This window comes from Festucalex cinctus, chromosome 4, assembly GCF_051991245.1.
Source record: "Festucalex cinctus isolate MCC-2025b chromosome 4, RoL_Fcin_1.0, whole genome shotgun sequence".
Lineage (NCBI taxonomy): Eukaryota > Metazoa > Chordata > Actinopteri > Syngnathiformes > Syngnathidae > Festucalex > Festucalex cinctus.
Window position 1 is genome coordinate 2,651,859 of NC_135414.1, and position 19,543 is coordinate 2,671,401.

Sequence of the window (19,543 nt, forward strand, 5' to 3'; positions counted from 1 at the left end):
TTACTTAATTTGAATGAATAATATTATTTAAGACGTCTACCCATCTAACGCTTTAAAAACAGCGACATAATTCAGATAAAAATATTATTCGTACTATATTGTTTTTTTTTACAATAGTTTCCGAGTTCTCACAATAGATGTTCGATGATACTATTTTATGTTTTTCTTACCGGTATGATTAACTTGTATTACATTTATGACTTTTCTCTATTATCTTTGCATCGTTTTAAGGCGGTCGGTGTATTTTGTACAAATAATATATGGATACTTATTGATTTTTGATCAATTTTTACTCGTATATTTACCTACTTTTGCTTTTAGGCGTATGTTAGTTAGTTAGTTAGTTACTTGTATATGAGTGCGTATTCTAACTTTCCCATTCACTTCTTGGTTCCATTCCATCACCCCTGTGAGACCGGACTCTTCTACTTAATATCACTAAAGTCTGTTCAAAAATCATCGGACACCCTGTCAGAGCCTTATCTTCCTTTTGTGACCGAATCCTGCTCGATCCGTTTCACTCACTTCATCGAATGTTTGAGTGGCTTCCCATCATCTCAGCAGGCTGAGACGCCCCACTCTGACGAACACAGCGGCGGAGAAGGAGGAGGAGGTGGACTACATTTGTCCCCAGATCACTAAAATCTCTTGAACAGTGACCCCCCTCCCGGGCCAAATTGCGACAGACTGACTGACTCACACGTAGCACTTTAGTGTGAAGCACGGAGCACTTTCTTTTGTTTTTTTTTTTATTGTTATTTCTTATTTTTCGTATTTGTTTTTTTTTTAATGTTCGTTGATTTCATGTTTTGTTTTTTTAACTTCCCCTCGAGGACAAATAAAAGCGTTTTTGAATTGAATATTTAATTACTTGTGGTATTTTATTCATTTTCAAGTTATTTTTTGGTCTTAAAAAGAGAAACTAAAGTCTTTATCACTAGAAGTTTAATAGTTTTTTAAATTCCTATCCACGCATCCCTCGCCACTTCCTTGCTCCACCGGCGGTCTAAAACTCGATAAGAAAACAAACGACAAACATGATTTTAATCCATACAGATATATTTTTTATTTAGTTACACGGGACGTTAACAAAAAGACATGATATACATTGAAAAGCACCTCAAATAAAACATAGGGACGCACCTTGCTTTCAATAACAGTTTGGAAGTTTTTCATTTCATTTTTAGATTCAAAGAGTCATGTTTACACGCACGAACAACTAGATCTGATCGCTGATTGGTACGTGTGAGATGGGGGAATCTTTTTTGAAAGCTTGCATAATTGTAGAGAAATTTCACATTTTACATACATCCATTGAGAACAAAACTGTTGAAGAACCGTGTAAACATGACTAACACGATGGAATATGTATTGAATAATTGGTATAACCATAATATTAAAGCGGGACATTTGGTGACCGTCATGACATTGTTTATTGACTGTGCTAAATATTATTACAACGACGAGTCTTTGAATCTAAAAATGAAATGAAAAACTTCCAAACTGTTATTGAAAGCAAGGTGCGTCCCTATGTTTTATTTGAGGTGCTTTTCAATGTATATCATGTCTTTTTGTTAACGTCCCGTGTAACTAAATAAAAAATATATCTGTATGGATTAAAATCATGTTTGTCGTTTGTTTTCTTATCGAGTTTTAGACCGCCGGTGGAGCAAGGAAGTGGCGAGGGATGCGTGGATAGGAATTTAAAAAACTATTAAACTTCTAGTGATAAAGACTTTAGTTTCTCTTTTTAAGACCAAAAAATAACTTGAAAATGAATAAAATACCACAAGTAATTAAATATTCAATTCAAAAACGCTTTTATTTGTCCTCGAGGGGAAGTTAAAAAAACAAAACATGAAATCAACGAACATTAAAAAAAAAACAAATACGAAAAATAAGAAATAACAATAAAAAAAAAAAAAAAAGAAAGTGCTCCGTGCTTCACACTAAAGTGCTACGTGTGAGTCAGTCAGTCTGTCGCAATTTGGCCCGGGAGGGGGGTCACTGTTCAAGAGATTTTAGTGATCTGGGGACAAATGTAGTCCACCTCCTCCTCCTTCTCCGCCGCTGTGTTCGTCAGAGTGGGGCGTCTCAGCCTGCTGAGATGATGGGAAGCCACTCAAACATTCGATGAAGTGAGTGAAACGGATCGAGCAGGATTCGGTCACAAAAGGAAGATAAGGCTCTGACAGGGTGTCCGATGATTTTTGAACAGACTTTAGTGATATTAAGTAGAAGAGTCCGGTCTCACAGGGGTGATGGAATGGAACCAAGAAGTGAATGGGAAAGTTAGAATACGCACTCATATACAAGTAACTAACTAACTAACTAACATACGCCTAAAAGCAAAAGTAGGTAAATATACGAGTAAAAATTGATCAAAAATCAATAAGTATCCATATATTATTTGTACAAAATACACCGACCGCCTTAAAACGATGCAAAGATAATAGAGAAAAGTCATAAATGTAATACAAGTTAATCATACCGGTAAGAAAAACATAAAATAGTATCATCGAACATCTATTGTGAGAACTCGGAAACTATTGTAAAAAAAAACAATATAGTACGAATAATATTTTTATCTGAATTATGTCGCTGTTTTTAAAGCGTTAGATGGGTAGACGTCTTAAATAATATTATTCATTCAAATTAAGTAATTTAGTAGCTGTTATTTCACAATCATGCTTATAAAAAATTGTTTACCTACGCGTATCATCGGAAAGTAAGCGCGATTTGTAAGGAAAAAAATAAATCGTTCAATCAAAAGTTAAATGTCTCTTAGTCATACAAGATACACGTTTGTTCACTATATATTTAGGTAAATTGCTGCAAAGAGCGGTTTTAAGATTAAAAAAAGATCGTCGCGGTAGATTGTTACGCTCTGATTAAATCTCATAGTTTTGTGTTTTAAACCCAGGGGTGATTTAGTATAGCTAATCTTACAGCCTATCATATTCAATAATATCTTCTAGGCTAATTTAACAATGGGTATTTCTAAGTATTTAAAAGAAAAAAACTCACAAAGACTTGGGATCTCTTAGTTCGAATACGTCGTGCAGCGATAAAACTATTTAGAATGTTAAACGTGCTACATCTTCGCTAGCGATAAGTCTAAAGACGTTTTATTTATCTTCGAAGGGTAAGTTAAAAAAACAAGAAACAAAACAAAACAAAAGGGTTTCACGAAACAAAGCACCATCGGTAACAAAAATAAAAAGTAAGTATCCATATATTATTTACACAAAATACACCTGGCACCTTAAAACGATGCCTACATCCCCCTAAAAAAAAGTAAATCGTAAACAAAACAAAAATAAAACTACATCAACCTTCTTCGCGTACGCACCATGTCCCGAACATAACATATTTCATACCCGAATACTTTCTAAAAAACTACAATCCAAAGCCTTACAAGGGTATCCATTGATAGAAGCCATGGTAATAATTAGAAGATATTTCATTCATACATCATCAAATAAAAAGGTTAACATCAAGATAGAAGACTCTTACAAACACCAGCTTAGAGATTTCAAAAAGTATGACCCCCACAATACATTGCCCTAGTAAATTAAAGAATAATTTCTAAATCAAGTATAAAGTTTGCTGCATTTTAACAGGCTCGAACATTCGTACCTACATTTCTCTCTTTTTAAAAAGAATGTATAAAATTATTTATACGCGACTACAAAGTAGTATACTTCAGATCGATGCATCGTATGACAATCGCTTTCAAAGACTGTTTTACTGCCCCCTCGGAGTAAACACTGACACCCTACACACGCATGCACACATGTACACTTTGGACCAGTCTCCCCGTCCACCTCCTAAATCAGTTACTGCTTTAAAAAAAAAAAAAAAAAAGTTTACGATTACAAGTCCTTTTCATAAATCAGTTTAAGTAAAACAAAAAAACAAACAGTATATTTATTAGTTTTTTAAAATATTACAAAAACGATAAGAGGATAAAACCCATTTCCGCGCAGCGCTTTCGTATATACAGACCTCATAAACTTAAACTACAACAAAAATACATAGAGACATCCGATAAAATCGTATAGACACAAATTATAGCACTATCGGTAACAAAACTAGAAACAGAAAAATAGCATTTTATACGTGTACGCATCTGCAGAGGGGGGTAAAACAACTCGCGCACTCTGCTCATGAGAGTGCCACCAACACCTTCTCTAAGCCTAATCCTTTTAAAAAAAAAAAAATCAGTACATTTATTAGTTTTATAACACATCAAAAACGTAAGAGGGGGTAAAATTCTTATGTACAACGCAATCTTATATACAACAACTCAAAAACATAAAATACATAGCCAGACGTACCTTCTTCACGTACGCGCCATATTCCTAACATAACATATTTCATACCCAGATACTTTCTAAAAAACTACTAACCTAAGGGTTACAGGGCTATCCATTGAAAGAATCCGAGCTGATAATTAAAAGATATTTCATTCATACATATTCAGATAAAAAGGCTAACATCAAGATAGAAGACTCTTACAATCGACAGTTTAAAGATTTCAAAAAGTATGATCCCCATAATACATTGCCCCTCCACCTCCTAATTCAGTTACTGCTTTTAAAAAAAGAGTTTGCGAATACAAGTCCTTTTCATAAATCAGTTTAAGAAAAACAAAAAAAACAGTATATTTATTAGTTTTTTAAATATTACAAAAACGATAGATGTTAAAACCCGTTTCCACACAGCGCATTCGTATATACAAACCTTATAAACTTAAACAACAACAAAAACTTGGCTTACATCAGTAGACTCAGTAGTTGATGTATCTGATGAGTGAGATACCCTGTCTAAAAGTTTGTCAGTTGTTGATAATGTCTCTACAAAAACCATTTCAGAGTTGTTGTTGGAAAGGGGTGTGAAAAACCAGCTGGGGGAAATCACACCTCAATCTTCGTTTCAGTATATCCTGCCTAAAATAGAAAATTAAAGGGAAAGTTGTGCACAAGATGCACATATTCACATCACACTAGGGCTGCTCTATTATGAAAAAAAAATACTCATCACAATTATTTTGGTAATAATTGAAATCAAGATTATTCTAAACAATTTATATTTTGTTCAAATCAAGGAAATATTTAAACATTTGAAAATAAGCCAATTACAATCATATGAAACTATAATTATGTAAGTTGCTTTTGGATCCAACAAAATTTATAATATATTATTATTATTATTATTATTATTATTATTATTATTATTATTACGTTAGCAAAAATTTGAAGTTGGGGTGCAGTGTGTGTGCAGTAAGCTAGTTTTGACATGGGTGTGTGGTAAAATAACTCGTGTGGGCATGCCCCAACTCAAAATTTGTATTATTAGTGCTGCAGCTATCGAATATTTTGGTGTTTGGATATCCTACTCAAAATTCTAGCGAATAATCGTATATTTGGAAAGAAATACAAATATACCTATAGGCCTATATACTTTCTTGGTCAAAGAACAATTATAAATACAGAAGACAAAAAAACACATTTGCATGTAATAATTAACAACCAACCGGTTTTCATTTTTAGAGAATCGATTTTATTTATTTATTTATTTTTAACTTAAATTGAGCTTGTCAGCAAACTATTTTTCTCTGAAACAGTGAGATTTTAGACAAATCTCTCCCCATAGATTTCAGATAATGTGTTTCAATATGAAGATTTATATGTTACCTGTAGTCTGAAGCATCAAGATCCCCGTGTTTCTTAACATTGTTCACAAACCCCTTAGCTTGTCCATTCTCATCACATCTTTGTCAACTATAATCCTTTGACGGATTACTTGTTCACAAAAAGAATTTGTAGTTCTCAGCATTGGGTTGTCTAAAACACACACACTCACTCACTTAATATGTGCAGAGTCATGCTTTCTAATTAATGCTGTCTCGAAATGTAAACAGAATACAAGTGACATATTGCTGGCCAATGCTTTACTTTTGAAATGTGTAATTTTAGCAAAGTGACAATGAAATAGTGCAATGTAACAACTCACATTTGTTCGACCCTGGTTGCTGTTTCTGTTGCTGTTGACTTTAAGGCCCTTGTGTAATCTCTGAAACAAAACTGCACCTCCATTGTGACACAGTCTTTTGTCTTGAATATGCAGAAGAATGGAACAGTCTTTCTTCATCTCAGCGGCCTGCAGCAACCAACCCGCCTTAGACAAAAAACAAATACATTATGAGTGTTATTGTCACATCACCTCTTTACAGTATATGCACATCACAGATTTAAGTAAAGTAAAGTGTTTGTTGAGGTTGATGAGAGAGAGTTTGGGGGAAAAGGGAGTGTGTAGCTGTGACTATATTATGACTCTGATGGGCACAGGTAACTCGAGTTTGGTAACAACTGTTGGATTCACTCGATAAATCATTCAGCAGCTCGCCTTTTTTAATAAACTATAGCCTTAAAACTTAACCTAGCAACAAATTATTTTCAGCCCTATACAAAATATCAGTCACATTAATAACAGATATGGGCACGCGTGTGTGTAGCACATACCTGCTGACAATGTTTCTGCTTTGGCGAGATGATCCCTCTTCCGTGTGCCTTCCAATCCCAGACGAGTCTACTTTGAAATTTATTTTTACAAATGATGCAGATGGCTGGAATAACGGGGCCAGCTGAAGCGATGGGCAAACCTGAACGGGAACGAAGTTTTTTCATCACTTTCTTTCTAACTTTTTTTCTCCTTTCGCTCTCCGACGTTGTGGTCGCCATTTTTGATATGCGGTTGCTATGGTGAGGAGAAAGCAGCAGCTACCTGATTGGCTCATGTGACCTAAATCACACCGCTACCGACCTAATGGCACTACGCCCATACGAGAGATCACTGCGCCTCATCGCAAAATAGTGCCGGGGTTTCACCACCGAAAACACAAAATTGGCAGGTTTTCAGAGGCTGAACTCCACGGATTCTTACTTACTACTAATAAATCTATTTTATGAAGTAAAGATTATTTAGTACCCCTGGTAGTGGAGCGAAACTGAACGAAAACGTGTGTGACCTGACGGCCTAATAAGAAGATGATTTTGGTTAAATTGTTGCAAAGATCGGCTTTAAGATTAAAGATTAAGGGTTAAGTAGAGTATAAATCTAATAACGTATCAAGAAACTCAAAGTTTCATGCTTTCAATTCTCTTAGTTTTAAAAAGAAGCAGACGTCTGACCAATAATGTCCACAGGCAGGAACTGCCTGAGTTTGTGATTACATATTCTCTCCCGAAATCAGTATTTTTAAAAAAAAAACTAGTACAATTATTATCTTTTTTAAACACACACAAAAAAGGTAAACACATTTTCCCATCCCTCCCAAAACAGCGTACTCTTATACACATCATAAACATAAAATAATAAAAACATACACGTCTAAGCATACCTATAAACATCACGTATATATAAAATGTACAAATTCTAGCATCCATCGTCTTATAATAGATACCATATAAAAATAAAACGTATCAATTTGTAACCAAAACGTAAAATGAGTTAAGTTTGGTTTAATATAGGGATAGTGTTCAGTAACATTAAAAAAAAGATGGCTGCAGGGGGGTTTAGTATGATGCTAGTTTCGATCTGCTGTCGCCAAAAATTTAAAATTAACCCTACTTAATATTTAAAGGCTACTCTAATGCCATACATTGTTCCGTCATCCAAATTGTATAATTTACAAATTGAATACCTTTGAATCAAATTTTTAGGTTTTACATTCATTATCAACATTTTAATACCCTAATTTACTTTTGTAGACTAACTTTAATGCTCCCTCTCTTAATCATACGCTGTAACATCCTTTGCCCTTTAGATGACGCCGTTTACCACGGCGTGAGGGAGTCACACCTCCCTAGCCGGCCTTCTTTGACTTTTTTTTTTTTTTTTTTTTTACAAACACACAAGTTTTTAGTCTGAGGAAAAAGAAGGACGCGGTTCTGAAATGGGTTAAATAACCGCCCTTTACGCACGAATAATCTATTTTTTCGTCTATATTTCCCCCCTCTCCATCGGTTAGAAATTGGTAGAAACAGAAAACTTTATTTTTTTTTTATTTTTTTTTTTAAAAAAGAAAAAAACCCTCGTATTCCGAAACATCGGTAAGTCTCTTTTATTTATTTAAAAAACATAAAACAAATGGATAACATTTTTTTAATATTCACTTTAACTCGAATAAGTGAGCCTCGTACTAATTTACATTCACGCACTCACATACCCGATAGAGGGGGGCGGTGGTGGGGGCTTCCTGCCGCCCAACATGGTGATAAGGGGGGTCGGGGGTTCCTACGGTTGGGACCCGTTCTACTTCAAAGTAGGTAGCTTTATCAGTAATTCGAATTACAGGGGGGCGCTTCCCCCATTGCTACTTCAAAAGCTGGTGGTAGGATCCTTCCTGTAAGATAAAAAAAAGTTTATTATCACCTGGACAACAAAAGCTACTGTTTGGGGGGTGACCGGAATCAATTGTTTGTTAAAGGGGTGGGGGGACCGGAAAACAATAAAGCTACTGTTTGGGGGGTGACCGGAACCCTATGTTTGTTAATGGGGGTGGGGTGACCGGAACCCTATGTTTGATGTTGTGGGAAGCAGAGCGGAATGTCATCAATCATTTTTGACATTTGCCGCCCTGGGGTTCTGATTGGTTAAGAAGGTGGCAAGTGGGTAGGGGCTTAATTCAAAATAACGGCATCTGATTGGCTAAGAAGGTGTCAAGGGGGCGGGGCTTACTTCAAAGGACTGTTTATGGGGGGGGGGGGGGGGGTGTTAAGATGCCGGAAGGGGGCGGGGCTTACTTCAAAGGACTGTTTTATGGGGGGCAATCAATCACTTTTTGACATTTGCCGCCCTTTACCTATATATCGCCTCGCTGCGTGCTTGTGAGGTCGGAGCAAGTCTGCAAAATATTATAATTTGACCCAACATCCAGCATACAGCGTTTGAGGAATAAAAATACACCACAAAGCTGATTGTGTCGCTGTTGTCCCATGTCTCCAAAATGTGCGGATTGCGTACGGTAGGTCCAGACTTAACGTGGTGGTGCGTAAAGTTTCACGTTCAGTTTATTTTCTATAAATATCACCTTTGGCGCAGAAATGTTCGTACGTAGAGTTTTGGCCTCATTTTGATCGCACGCAAGCTTTATAAATGAGGCCCCAGGTGCCTTGATGAAATGTGTCAGATACTATTTGGTCAACTTACACAAAGGCAAAAGAATTCCAAATGGAAAATTGCATGTGATTCTCTCAGTGGAAGTTAATAATCCAAAGAGGTGTTGACAATGAAAGAAAACATTATTAAACAGAGGGCAAAAAGTTACATAGTGGGTAGATCTAACATGTCACGAGCCAAAAGATAAGACCTTGGTTCAAATATGAATGCAGCGCAATGACATAGCTGCTGAATTAACACGGCTGTTCAAATTTAGCAGGGCTCATTCATTTACACTTATTAGCACTAGGTGGCAGTGTTTCCTTCTAATGTGGCAGAAAGGACTGATGATAATCTGGTTTCTGCTAATTGTGTGAATGCTGAAAGCATATGTTATTGAGATTCTTTCATCTTACTTATTGTTTCTAACCTTTATTAATATACTTATTATTAGGGCCCGAGCAGCGACCGCTGCGAGGTCCCTCTTGTTTTTGTAAGAATTATTATTATTATTCCGCTTCTTCTTCTTCTTCTTCTTCTTCTTCTTCTTCTTCTTCTTCTTCTTCTTCTTCTTCTTTATTCTCCGCAAACGATCACATTTTTGAGGACCTAAACATTTACGAAAACTCACCAAACTTTGCAATCTCTTCGGGCCCGGCGAAAAATTTGATATTATGTTGTTGTCATAACAACGCGACTCTATAGCGCCCCCTAGTGTAGAAAAATAAAAACCAATCCCGGCCCGTTTGACCTAGAGCTACGAAAATTGGCAGGCACGTGTAGCACCCCGAGACGCACAAAAAAGTCAGTGGAAGCCATTTCCTAAAATGTACAGGAAGTGAGTTATGAATTTTTGAATGTCCAATTTTGGCCCATTTTGGCACATTCACTGTGGTCATGCTTTTTCACCCTTTGCAAACATTTTTCATCCAGTTGACTTCAAACTTGCCACGTATCATCTCAAGACCCGAGACAACAACTGGGCAAAAAATCTTGACTTTTTGAAATACTATATGACGGGGGCGGGGCATCAAAAATTGCCTTTAAAATTTCATTTGTCCAGAAAGACAAAATGCTTAATAACTCCCATGTACAAGCTCCAAAAAATCTCAAACTTCTCATGCAACTTAATAGTCACGGCCTGAAAACATCTATACAATGAAATTCAGTTATACATTTAGCGCCACCTAGTGGTGACAATAAATGTCATACTCCAGTTGAAACTTGGTCAGAAAAGCCTTAAGATGTTGATCATGCCCCTCACCGAATATTGTAACTTTTCGCCAAAGGGCGTGGCCGTTACCGTGCCGCAAAATCTGAAGATTTTTCGTGACAATAAAAGTTGCTTTAACTTGACCCAGATGATCCTATCTTCTCAAGATTTCACACATTTGATGAGAGTCCAGCCCTTAAGACATCTACGAACTTATATTTCATCTTACTGATAGCGCCACCTATTGGCAATTTTTTATCTTACGATTTTTCTTAAATTTTTTTCTCCAACTACGTTAACTGGACGTACCTCATATTTGCTCAGATGAGGGTTTCGGCCTTCATGATGTCACAACACGAAGTTTGTGAGTTTTCGTGAATCGCTGTGGCCGTGGCTAAGCACTGTTCGCCAAGAAAACAATGCCAATTTTGAGGGCCGAAACATGCACAGAAACTCATGAAACTTGGCGCACACATCTGGCCTGGAAAAATGAGCAATATTTTATCGTGGATTGTGCTATTTTTACAAAAATGACTCAATAGCGCCCCCTAGAAATTTTTAACGAAGCAGCCCCAGTTGTACGTTTAAGCAAGATCTGGAAATTTTTAGGTGTATGAGGGAGCCCAACACCTACATAAACGTCTCTTGGACCCAGGTGCTAAAATAAACAGGAAGTGAGCTACGAATTTTTTAATGTCCCATTTTTTACGATTTTAGCACATTTACAGGGGGCATACTTTTGCCCACTTCTCCTACACGTTTCATCCGACTGACTTCAGACTTGACCTGGACCATGTCAAGACCTGAGCCAACGACAGGGGGGAAAAATCTTGACTTTTCGGAATACTATATGATGAGGGCGGGGCATCAAAATTTGTGTTTCGCGCTGAAAAAGGATATGCTTAATAACTCCCCGGTACATGCTCCAAAAAATCCCAAACTTGACATGTATGTTCATAGTCAAGGCCTGAAGCTATTTATATGACAACATTCAGTTATATATGCAGCGCCACCTAGCCCTTGAGGCATGAAAAAAAAATACCCCACTTATGGTATTTTTCCAAAAATTGTAAACACGTTTCGCACTGAAAAAGGATATGCTTAATAACTCCCCGGTACATGCTCCAAAAAATCCCAAACTTGACATGTATGTTCATAGTCAAGGCCTGAAGCTATTTCTATGACAACATTCAGTTATATATGCAGCGCCACATAGCCCTTGAGGCAGAAAAAAAAATACGCTATTTTGTACAAAAAATGTAAACTCATTCTAAGTGTGATAACTAAGTCATTTATGAATATTCTTTTACTTTACACCACTGAAAATGTTCACTGGCATCAGACCTATCCATGCATATTAGAGCAAATTGGCGTATTTGTCTTTCAAAGTGTCATCTAAAGCAGAGCCATCAGCAGTGATTTGGAACACGTGTTTGATCATGCCAGTATAACGCATTTCCTGGTATGATAGTCAGTTGGTATACTTAATATCCGTTTATGTAATTGCCACGGACATATGTGCAAAAAGTGTTGAGAATAAAATGCTATAATAAGTATAATAATAGCATTTTATTCTCAACACTTTTTGCAATCAAACTACTCCTACATTATACTTCCGATTTACACCGTTCAAATTTCAACTTGCTGACAAAATTCACGCCTTTCGGGGTATTTATCATTTGACTTCATATTACTTACAGTACTCGCATAATTTAATGTTAAAGATGTACTTTTCCCCATTCAGTTTTAATAGAACTGGCACTGAATTTTCCACGCCCACTTCCATACATACAACAGACCATATTGACTGGCTTTCTGATATTTCTCAGTGGCGCAGTTGGGAGAGTGCATGTACAGTAAGCAGGAGGTCGCAGGTTCAAAGCCTACCGCCGACTGTACATTGCACATATGTCCGTTGCAATTACATAAACGGATATTAAGTATACCAACTGACTATCATACCAGGAAATGCGTTATACTGGCATGATCAAACATGTGTTCCAAATCACTGCTGCTGGCTCTGCTTTAGATGACACTTTGAAAGACAAATACGCCAATTTGCTCTAATATGCAGCGCGACCCATTAGCTCACCGGGTAAGTAACTTGCCTGCAGTTGCATTTTTACACCCAAGCTCGGGTTCGAACCTCGGTGCGGAATTTTTTCTTTTTTTGTCACCCCCAACTTTCATTTCAGACATGGATATTTTCCAATTGTTTCACATAAAACAATTAATGTAGTAAACCTCAATGCATCCATCAATTATGTAAATCATGTATAAAAAATAAATAAATAAATAAAAAAAAGTTCAAATCTCAGTGTGGAACTGTTATCCCCCCCCCCTCCAACTTTAATTTAAGAAATGGACATTGTTCAATTGTTTTACATAAACGAATTAATATACTAACCCTAAGTGCATCCATCGATTCTGTAAATAAAACGTGATGAGAGATAGTGTGAATCTGAGTGGATAGCGCACGAAAACGTGACATCGTGACATCACAATGTCCTTACGCCAATCTGCTCTAATTTGCAACGAGCTTCATTAACTCACCGAGTAAGTAACTTGCCTGAGGTTGTATTTTTACACCCAAGCCCGGATTCGAACCTCGGTGGGGATTTTTTATTTTTTTTGTCACCCCCAACTTTCATTTCAGACATGGATATTTTCCAATTGTTTCACATAAAACAATTAATATACTAAACCTCAGTGCAATCACTTTATTACGCTCCTACTCCCTCGACACTCGGCAAGTGTCGAGCGCTCGCGACGAGAAGTGCATTCAAATACTAATGTATCTTTCTTTATTCATTTAACATACGTTTTATTTAATGCATTCAATTTAATGTTCAGACACATTTGCTGGTTCAGCAAGACACCTCTAAATTACATTACATCTACATGTCCATGATAGCTGAATGGTTAAAGCAATGGATTGGCCCGCGGGAGATCATGGTTCGTTTTAGCACTTTGATTTCATATAGTAGTCATTGTATAATTCTTTATAGTTGGGCTTTGTAATAATTTGACACAAAATATCTTCACAATAGTGTTTTTGTTTGACCATTTATGAGTTTTTAAAGTTTTAAATGAGCAATTCACATTCAAACCCAAAAACGTTGAATACTTTGCATTTCACTCCCAAACACGTGTACATGTTGTTGTTTTTTTTGTTTTTGTTGTTTTTTTACACAAGAGCAGAGAGAAAGCTTTGACAAGCAGCTTGACAGAAAGTGATGGCTTCAACCATTGGTAGTTATTAGGTTCCATGTTTCAAAATCGGCCAGCAGGTGGCAGCAGAGTATTATCAATCTTTCTGCTATTAGCAGTCAGCTTAGCATTCAGCTTTCAGCATCCCACGCAATTTCTTCAGAAATTGCTTAGTCTAGTTATACTTATTATTATAGCATTTTATTCTCAACACTTTTTGCAATAAAACTACTCCTACATTATACTTCCGATTTACACCGTTCAAATTTCAACTTGCTGACAAAATTCACGCCTTTCGGGGTATTTATCGTTTGACTTCATATTACTTACAGTACTCGCATAATTTAATGTTAAAGATCTACTTTTCCCCATTCAGTTTTAATGGGACGGACACTGAATTTTTTCTAAGTCCCATTTTCCACGCCCACTTCCATACATACAACAGACCATCTTGACAGGCTTTCTGATACTGCTCAGTGGCGCAGTTGGGAGAGTGCATGTACAGTAAGCAGGAGGTCGCAGGTTCAAAGCCCACCGCCGACTGTACTTTGCACATATGTACGTGGCAATTACATAAACCGTTATTAAGTATACCAACTGACTATCATACCAGGAATTGCGTTATACTGACATGATCAAACACATGTGTCCCAAATTAACGCTGATGGCTTTCAGTGTCAGGTGACACTTTAAATTACAAATACGCCAATTCGCTCTGATGCTGGTCCGGTTGGCTCACGGGGTTAAGCACTTGAGCCATGTGCATAGCAAAGACAACCCTACAAATGGTTCGCCGGTTCAAACCCTGGATGGAGCAACTTTTTTTTTTTTCATCCATCCATCCATCCATTTTCTTGACCGCTTATTCCTCACAAGGGTCGCGGGGGCTGCTGGCGCCTATCTCAGCTGGCTCTGGGTAGTAGGCGGGGGACACCCTGGACTGGTTGCCAACCAATCGCAGGGCACACAGAGACGAACAACCATACACACTCACACGCACACCTAGGGACAATTCGGAGCACCCAATTAACCTGCCATGCATGTCTTTGGAATGTGGGAGGAGACCGGAGTACCCGGAGAAGACCCACGCGGGCACGGGGAGAACATGCAAACTCCACCCAGGAAGGTCCGAGCCTGGACTCGAACCGGAGACCTCAGAACTGAGAAGCGGACGTGCTAACCACTCGACTACCGTCGTTTTTTTTCAGTTTCGTCATAATACAACAAGTTAACATCTATTTCATTAAATGTCATTTGACAAACAATTTCTTCAAAATTAATCCATATTGCATAATGCATTCTATAATTGCATTGAAATGATTGAACACGTGACCCCATTATTCAGCATAATTTGTCACCTTTCAATATAAGCCATGAGTTTTGAGCCAGACAAGTTAGGTCAGTGGATAGCTTAGTTGCCTGCCGCATGGAGAGCCTGGGTTAGAATACAGTGCGGGTAACTCTTTAGTAGGAATGCAATATTTAATACTAATCGTTGTCACTAATGATTATTTCACATCCCAATTCGCTCTGCTGCTCATAGGTCTGGTTGGCTCACGGGGTGAGGCACTTGAGCCAGGTGCATAGCAAAGACAACCCTATGAATGGTTCGCCGGTTCAAACCCCAGATGGAGCAACGTTTTTTTTTTTTTCCCAGTTTCGTCATAATACAACAAGTTAACATCTGTTTCGTTAAATGTCATTTGACAAACTATTTCTTCAAAATTAATCCATATTGCATAATGCATTCTATAATTTCATTGAAGTGAATTTATGCTAAGCGATATAAATTTGAACCAATTTACTAAATACAATACTATGTATTGTCATTATCATCTACATGTCCATGATAATTGAATGGTTAAAGCAATGGATTGGCCTGTGGGAGATCATGGTTCGATCCCTCGTTGGGAAATGTTTTAACACAACTTTGATTTCATATAGTAGTCATTGTATAATTCTTTATAGTTGCACTTTGTAATAATTTGACACAAAATATCTTCACAATACTGTTTTTGTTTGACCATTTATGAGTTTTTAAAGTTTTAAATGAGCAATTCACATTCAAACCCAAAAACGTTGAATACTTTGCATTTCACTCGCAAACACGTGTACATGTTCGTTTTTTTTTTTTTTTGGTTGTTGTTTTTTTAACACAAGAGAAAGCTTTGACAAGAAGCTTGACAGAAAGTGGTGGCTTCAACCATTGGTAGTTATTAGGTTCCATGTTTCAAAATCGGCCAGCAGGTGGCAGCAGAGTATTAGCAATCAGCCAAGGCAATGTTGCAGACAATTTTTTTTGCCAGTGTCCATTGTTCAGCATCAGATGTCACTTTTAAATATGACTACACCATAAGCCATGACTTTTAGCCCGACAAGTTAGGTCATCGATATTATTGATACCTCGACAGTATCGATACCGGATCAATACTGGCACTAAAATATCGATCTAATTAGTTTAGTTTCAGTTTGGCTCAACTTTGTAGTAGATTGCATGAACACATACAGTATTGTACTAAAAAAATATTCTTTTGTTTGTTTGGTTTTATATTTGTTGTTTTTCACTACAATTACTTAAACTGTCACAATCATTTAACTACAAGTTACTACTTAATAATTACTAGTAATACTACTACTGTTTTTACGACTACTACTACTACTACTACGACTACTACTACTACTATTATCACTAGTAATTCATAGGTAATTACTTTGTAATTTTCACAGTTTCTTTGTTTCCTTCATTAGCATTCAGCTATTAGCATTCGGCTTAGCATTCAGCTATTAGCATTCAGCTTTCAGAATTCCCACGCAATTTCTCCAGAAATTGCTTTGTCTTGTTATTATAGCATTTTATTCTCCTCACTTTTTTGCCGCCCACATAATACTTCCGATTTACACGGTTCAAATTTCAACTTGCTGAAAAAATTCACGCCTTTTGGGGTATATATCGTCTGACTCCATATTACTTTCAGTACTCGCATAATCAAAACCAGGGTTGTCAAGAGATTGCAGGAGTTGGAAGTCTACGACAATTAATTATGTCTCAAAAAGTTGACCCCATTTCACCAAACTACACAGACTTAGATGATCAATTTGTGGAATATACCTTGAACGATCCAAATGGAATATTCGACCCTGACAAAAACTTTTACAACAACAAAGCGGACAAGTGCCACTATATCACTGATGAACAATTCAACAAATCAATTAATCTCACTGGTAAGCTCTCAATAATTCATTTTAACAGCAGGAGTCTATATACTAACTTTGGACACATTAAAGAATATCTCCAGAAGTTCAACAACAAAATAAATATTATTGCAATCTCAGAAACATGGTTGAAAGAAAACAAGTATGTGGATTTTGATTTACCTGGATATAATATGGTATCTACTAATCGAATTGGTAAAGGAGGTGGAGGGGTGGCCTTGTTTGTGGATTGTAACATCAAGTTTGATATTTTGCATAATATGTCGATACAGGTTGACAATCTCATGGAATGTATTACGATTTAAATCAATGTGATAAAAGGTAAAAATATAATTGTAAGCTGTATCTATCGCACACCAGACTCTAAGGTGGAAATGTTTACCGAGTGTATACAAAAACTTCTGTCAACAATCCACAACAAACAAATATTTTTTTGTGGTGACATGAATATTGATCTGTTAAACCCCAACAAAAACATACATATTGAAGACTTCACTGATACAATGTATTCACTAGGTCTGCATCCATTAATTACATGTCCTACAAGAATTACGACTCATAGTGCTACTTTAATAGATAATATTTATACAAATATTTTATTAAATGAAATTAATAGTGGTATATTGATCAATGATATAACTGATCATCTCCCAATATTTGCAAATTATTCATGGTATCAAAATGGTATTAGACAAGCACGAGCTGTGTATAAAAGATTTAGGACAGAAGAGAATATCACTGCATTAAGAAATGAATTGTTGACCCAAAACTGGAGATGTGTTTATGATGCAATAAATGTCAATATGGCTTATGACTATTTTATAAACAAAATTCAACAATTGTATGATAAACACTGTCCAGTAAAAAAGGTTTATCTGAAACAACATTCACAAACCAAACCATGGATGAGTAAGTCTTTAATAAATGCTCGCAGAAAAAAGAATAATTTATATAAGATATTTATCAACCAAAGAACTAAACAGGCTGAGGATAGATATAAAAAATATAGAAATAAGTTAAATTCTATTTTAAGGGTCTGCAAAAAACAATATTATACTAAATTATTAGACGAAAACAAAAACTATACTTGTAAATTATGGGATATTATGAATGAAGTTATAAGAAAGAATAAAAAGGATAAATTAACTTATCCTGAATATTTTAATGTCAATAATAAAAAAAGTAGTGAATACAGAAATTATTGCAAATAATTTTAATGAGTTTTTTGTAACTGTAGGAGCTGACCTCGCCAAAAAAATTCCAGAATCCTCCTCTCACTATGAGAACAGTTATGCAGGAAACCTTCACTCGATGTTTTTGGAGCCAGTCATGGACACTGAGATAAGACACTTGGTTGCCAAATGCACAGCAAAAAACTCCTGTGACTCAAACGGTTTTGATATGAAGTTAATTAAGAGTATAATAAATGACATTTTATGTCCACTCTTATATATGTAATTTTTCATTTCAGACTGGGATATTCCCAGATGAAATGAAAATAGCAAAAATTATTCCTATATATAAAACTGGTGATGTTCATGATTATGGCAACTATAGACCTATTTCAATTTTGCCACAATTGTCAAAAATTTTAGAAAAACTTTTCAATAATAGACTTGATAAATTTATAACTAAACATAAATTGTTAGATGATAGCCAATATGGTTTTAGAAAAGAACATTCGACGGCCCAAGCCCTGACTGAATCTATGGAAATTATCACAGATGCTATTGACAGAAAATTATATACTATTGGAATATTTCTTGATTTAAAAAAAGCGTTTGACACTGTAAATCACAAAATATTATTAAATAAATTAGAGAAAATGGGGATCAGGGGCACTGTATTAAGTTGGTTACGAAGTTATCTAACCAAAAGATATCAGTATGTGACATTAGGAGGGAGTACTTCTAATAAAATGGAAGTTTTATGTGGTGTACCTCAGGGCTCAGTTTTGGGCCCTAAATTGTTTATACTGTATATAAATGATATATGTAAAGTCTCTACTGTGTTAAAGATGGTACTCTTTGCTGATGACACAAACATTTTTTGTACAGGTGAGGATATACAGAGTCTAGTGCAAATAATAAATGAGGAATTATATAAACTTCAACAATGGCTTAATGCCAATAAATTGTCTATTAATCTCAACAAGACTAAATTCATGTTATTTGGTAAAAAAGGAACTAAAGAAAATATCAGCATACAAATTTCTAATGTAAATATTGAACGGGTAAACCAACACAATGTGTTGGGAATAATTATTGATGAGATGCTTACATGGATTCCTCACATAACACAGTTAAAAAAAAAACTGGCAAGAAGTATATCCATCCTCTATAGAACCCAAAAAATATTGAGTCAAAAGGCACTCCAAATAATCTATAATGCACTGATTTTGCCTTATTTGACATATTGTGTTGAAATTTGGGGAAACACCTATAAAAGTCGATTGCAGCCATTGATGGTATTACAGAAAAGAGCAATAAGAATTATCCATAGTGCACCATATAATGCACACACACACACAAATTGTTTATTGAAGCTAAACTATTGAAATTATATGATCTAGTAAACTATAGAACTATTCAGACATTGTATAAGGCGGCCAGATATTGTCTCCCTTATAACTTGCAAACATGTTTTCAGGCAAAGGAGTCGAAATATGATTTGAGAGAGAAACATGTGTTTGTTCAGAGATGTGTTAGAACTACACTGAAGTCATTTTCGATCTCCTGTACG

The 19,543-nt window shown here is 36.0% G+C and overlaps 1 protein-coding gene and 1 long non-coding RNA gene across 5 annotated transcripts in view; one reads left to right on the forward strand and one right to left on the reverse strand.

The window, feature by feature from the left end:
* fah (fumarylacetoacetate hydrolase (fumarylacetoacetase)) overlaps nt 1–19,543 on the forward strand; it is a 263,029-nt gene that overhangs the window by 24,836 nt on the left and 218,650 nt on the right. The gene's annotated exons all lie outside the window — the stretch shown is intronic.
* LOC144017018 (uncharacterized) lies at nt 4,270–7,108 on the reverse strand. Its single transcript, XR_013283056.1, has 3 exons — nt 6,528–7,108; nt 6,019–6,183; nt 4,270–4,952 (listed from the first exon to the last, which is right to left on the reverse strand). It is a non-coding gene; the product is annotated as an uncharacterized LOC144017018 (long non-coding RNA).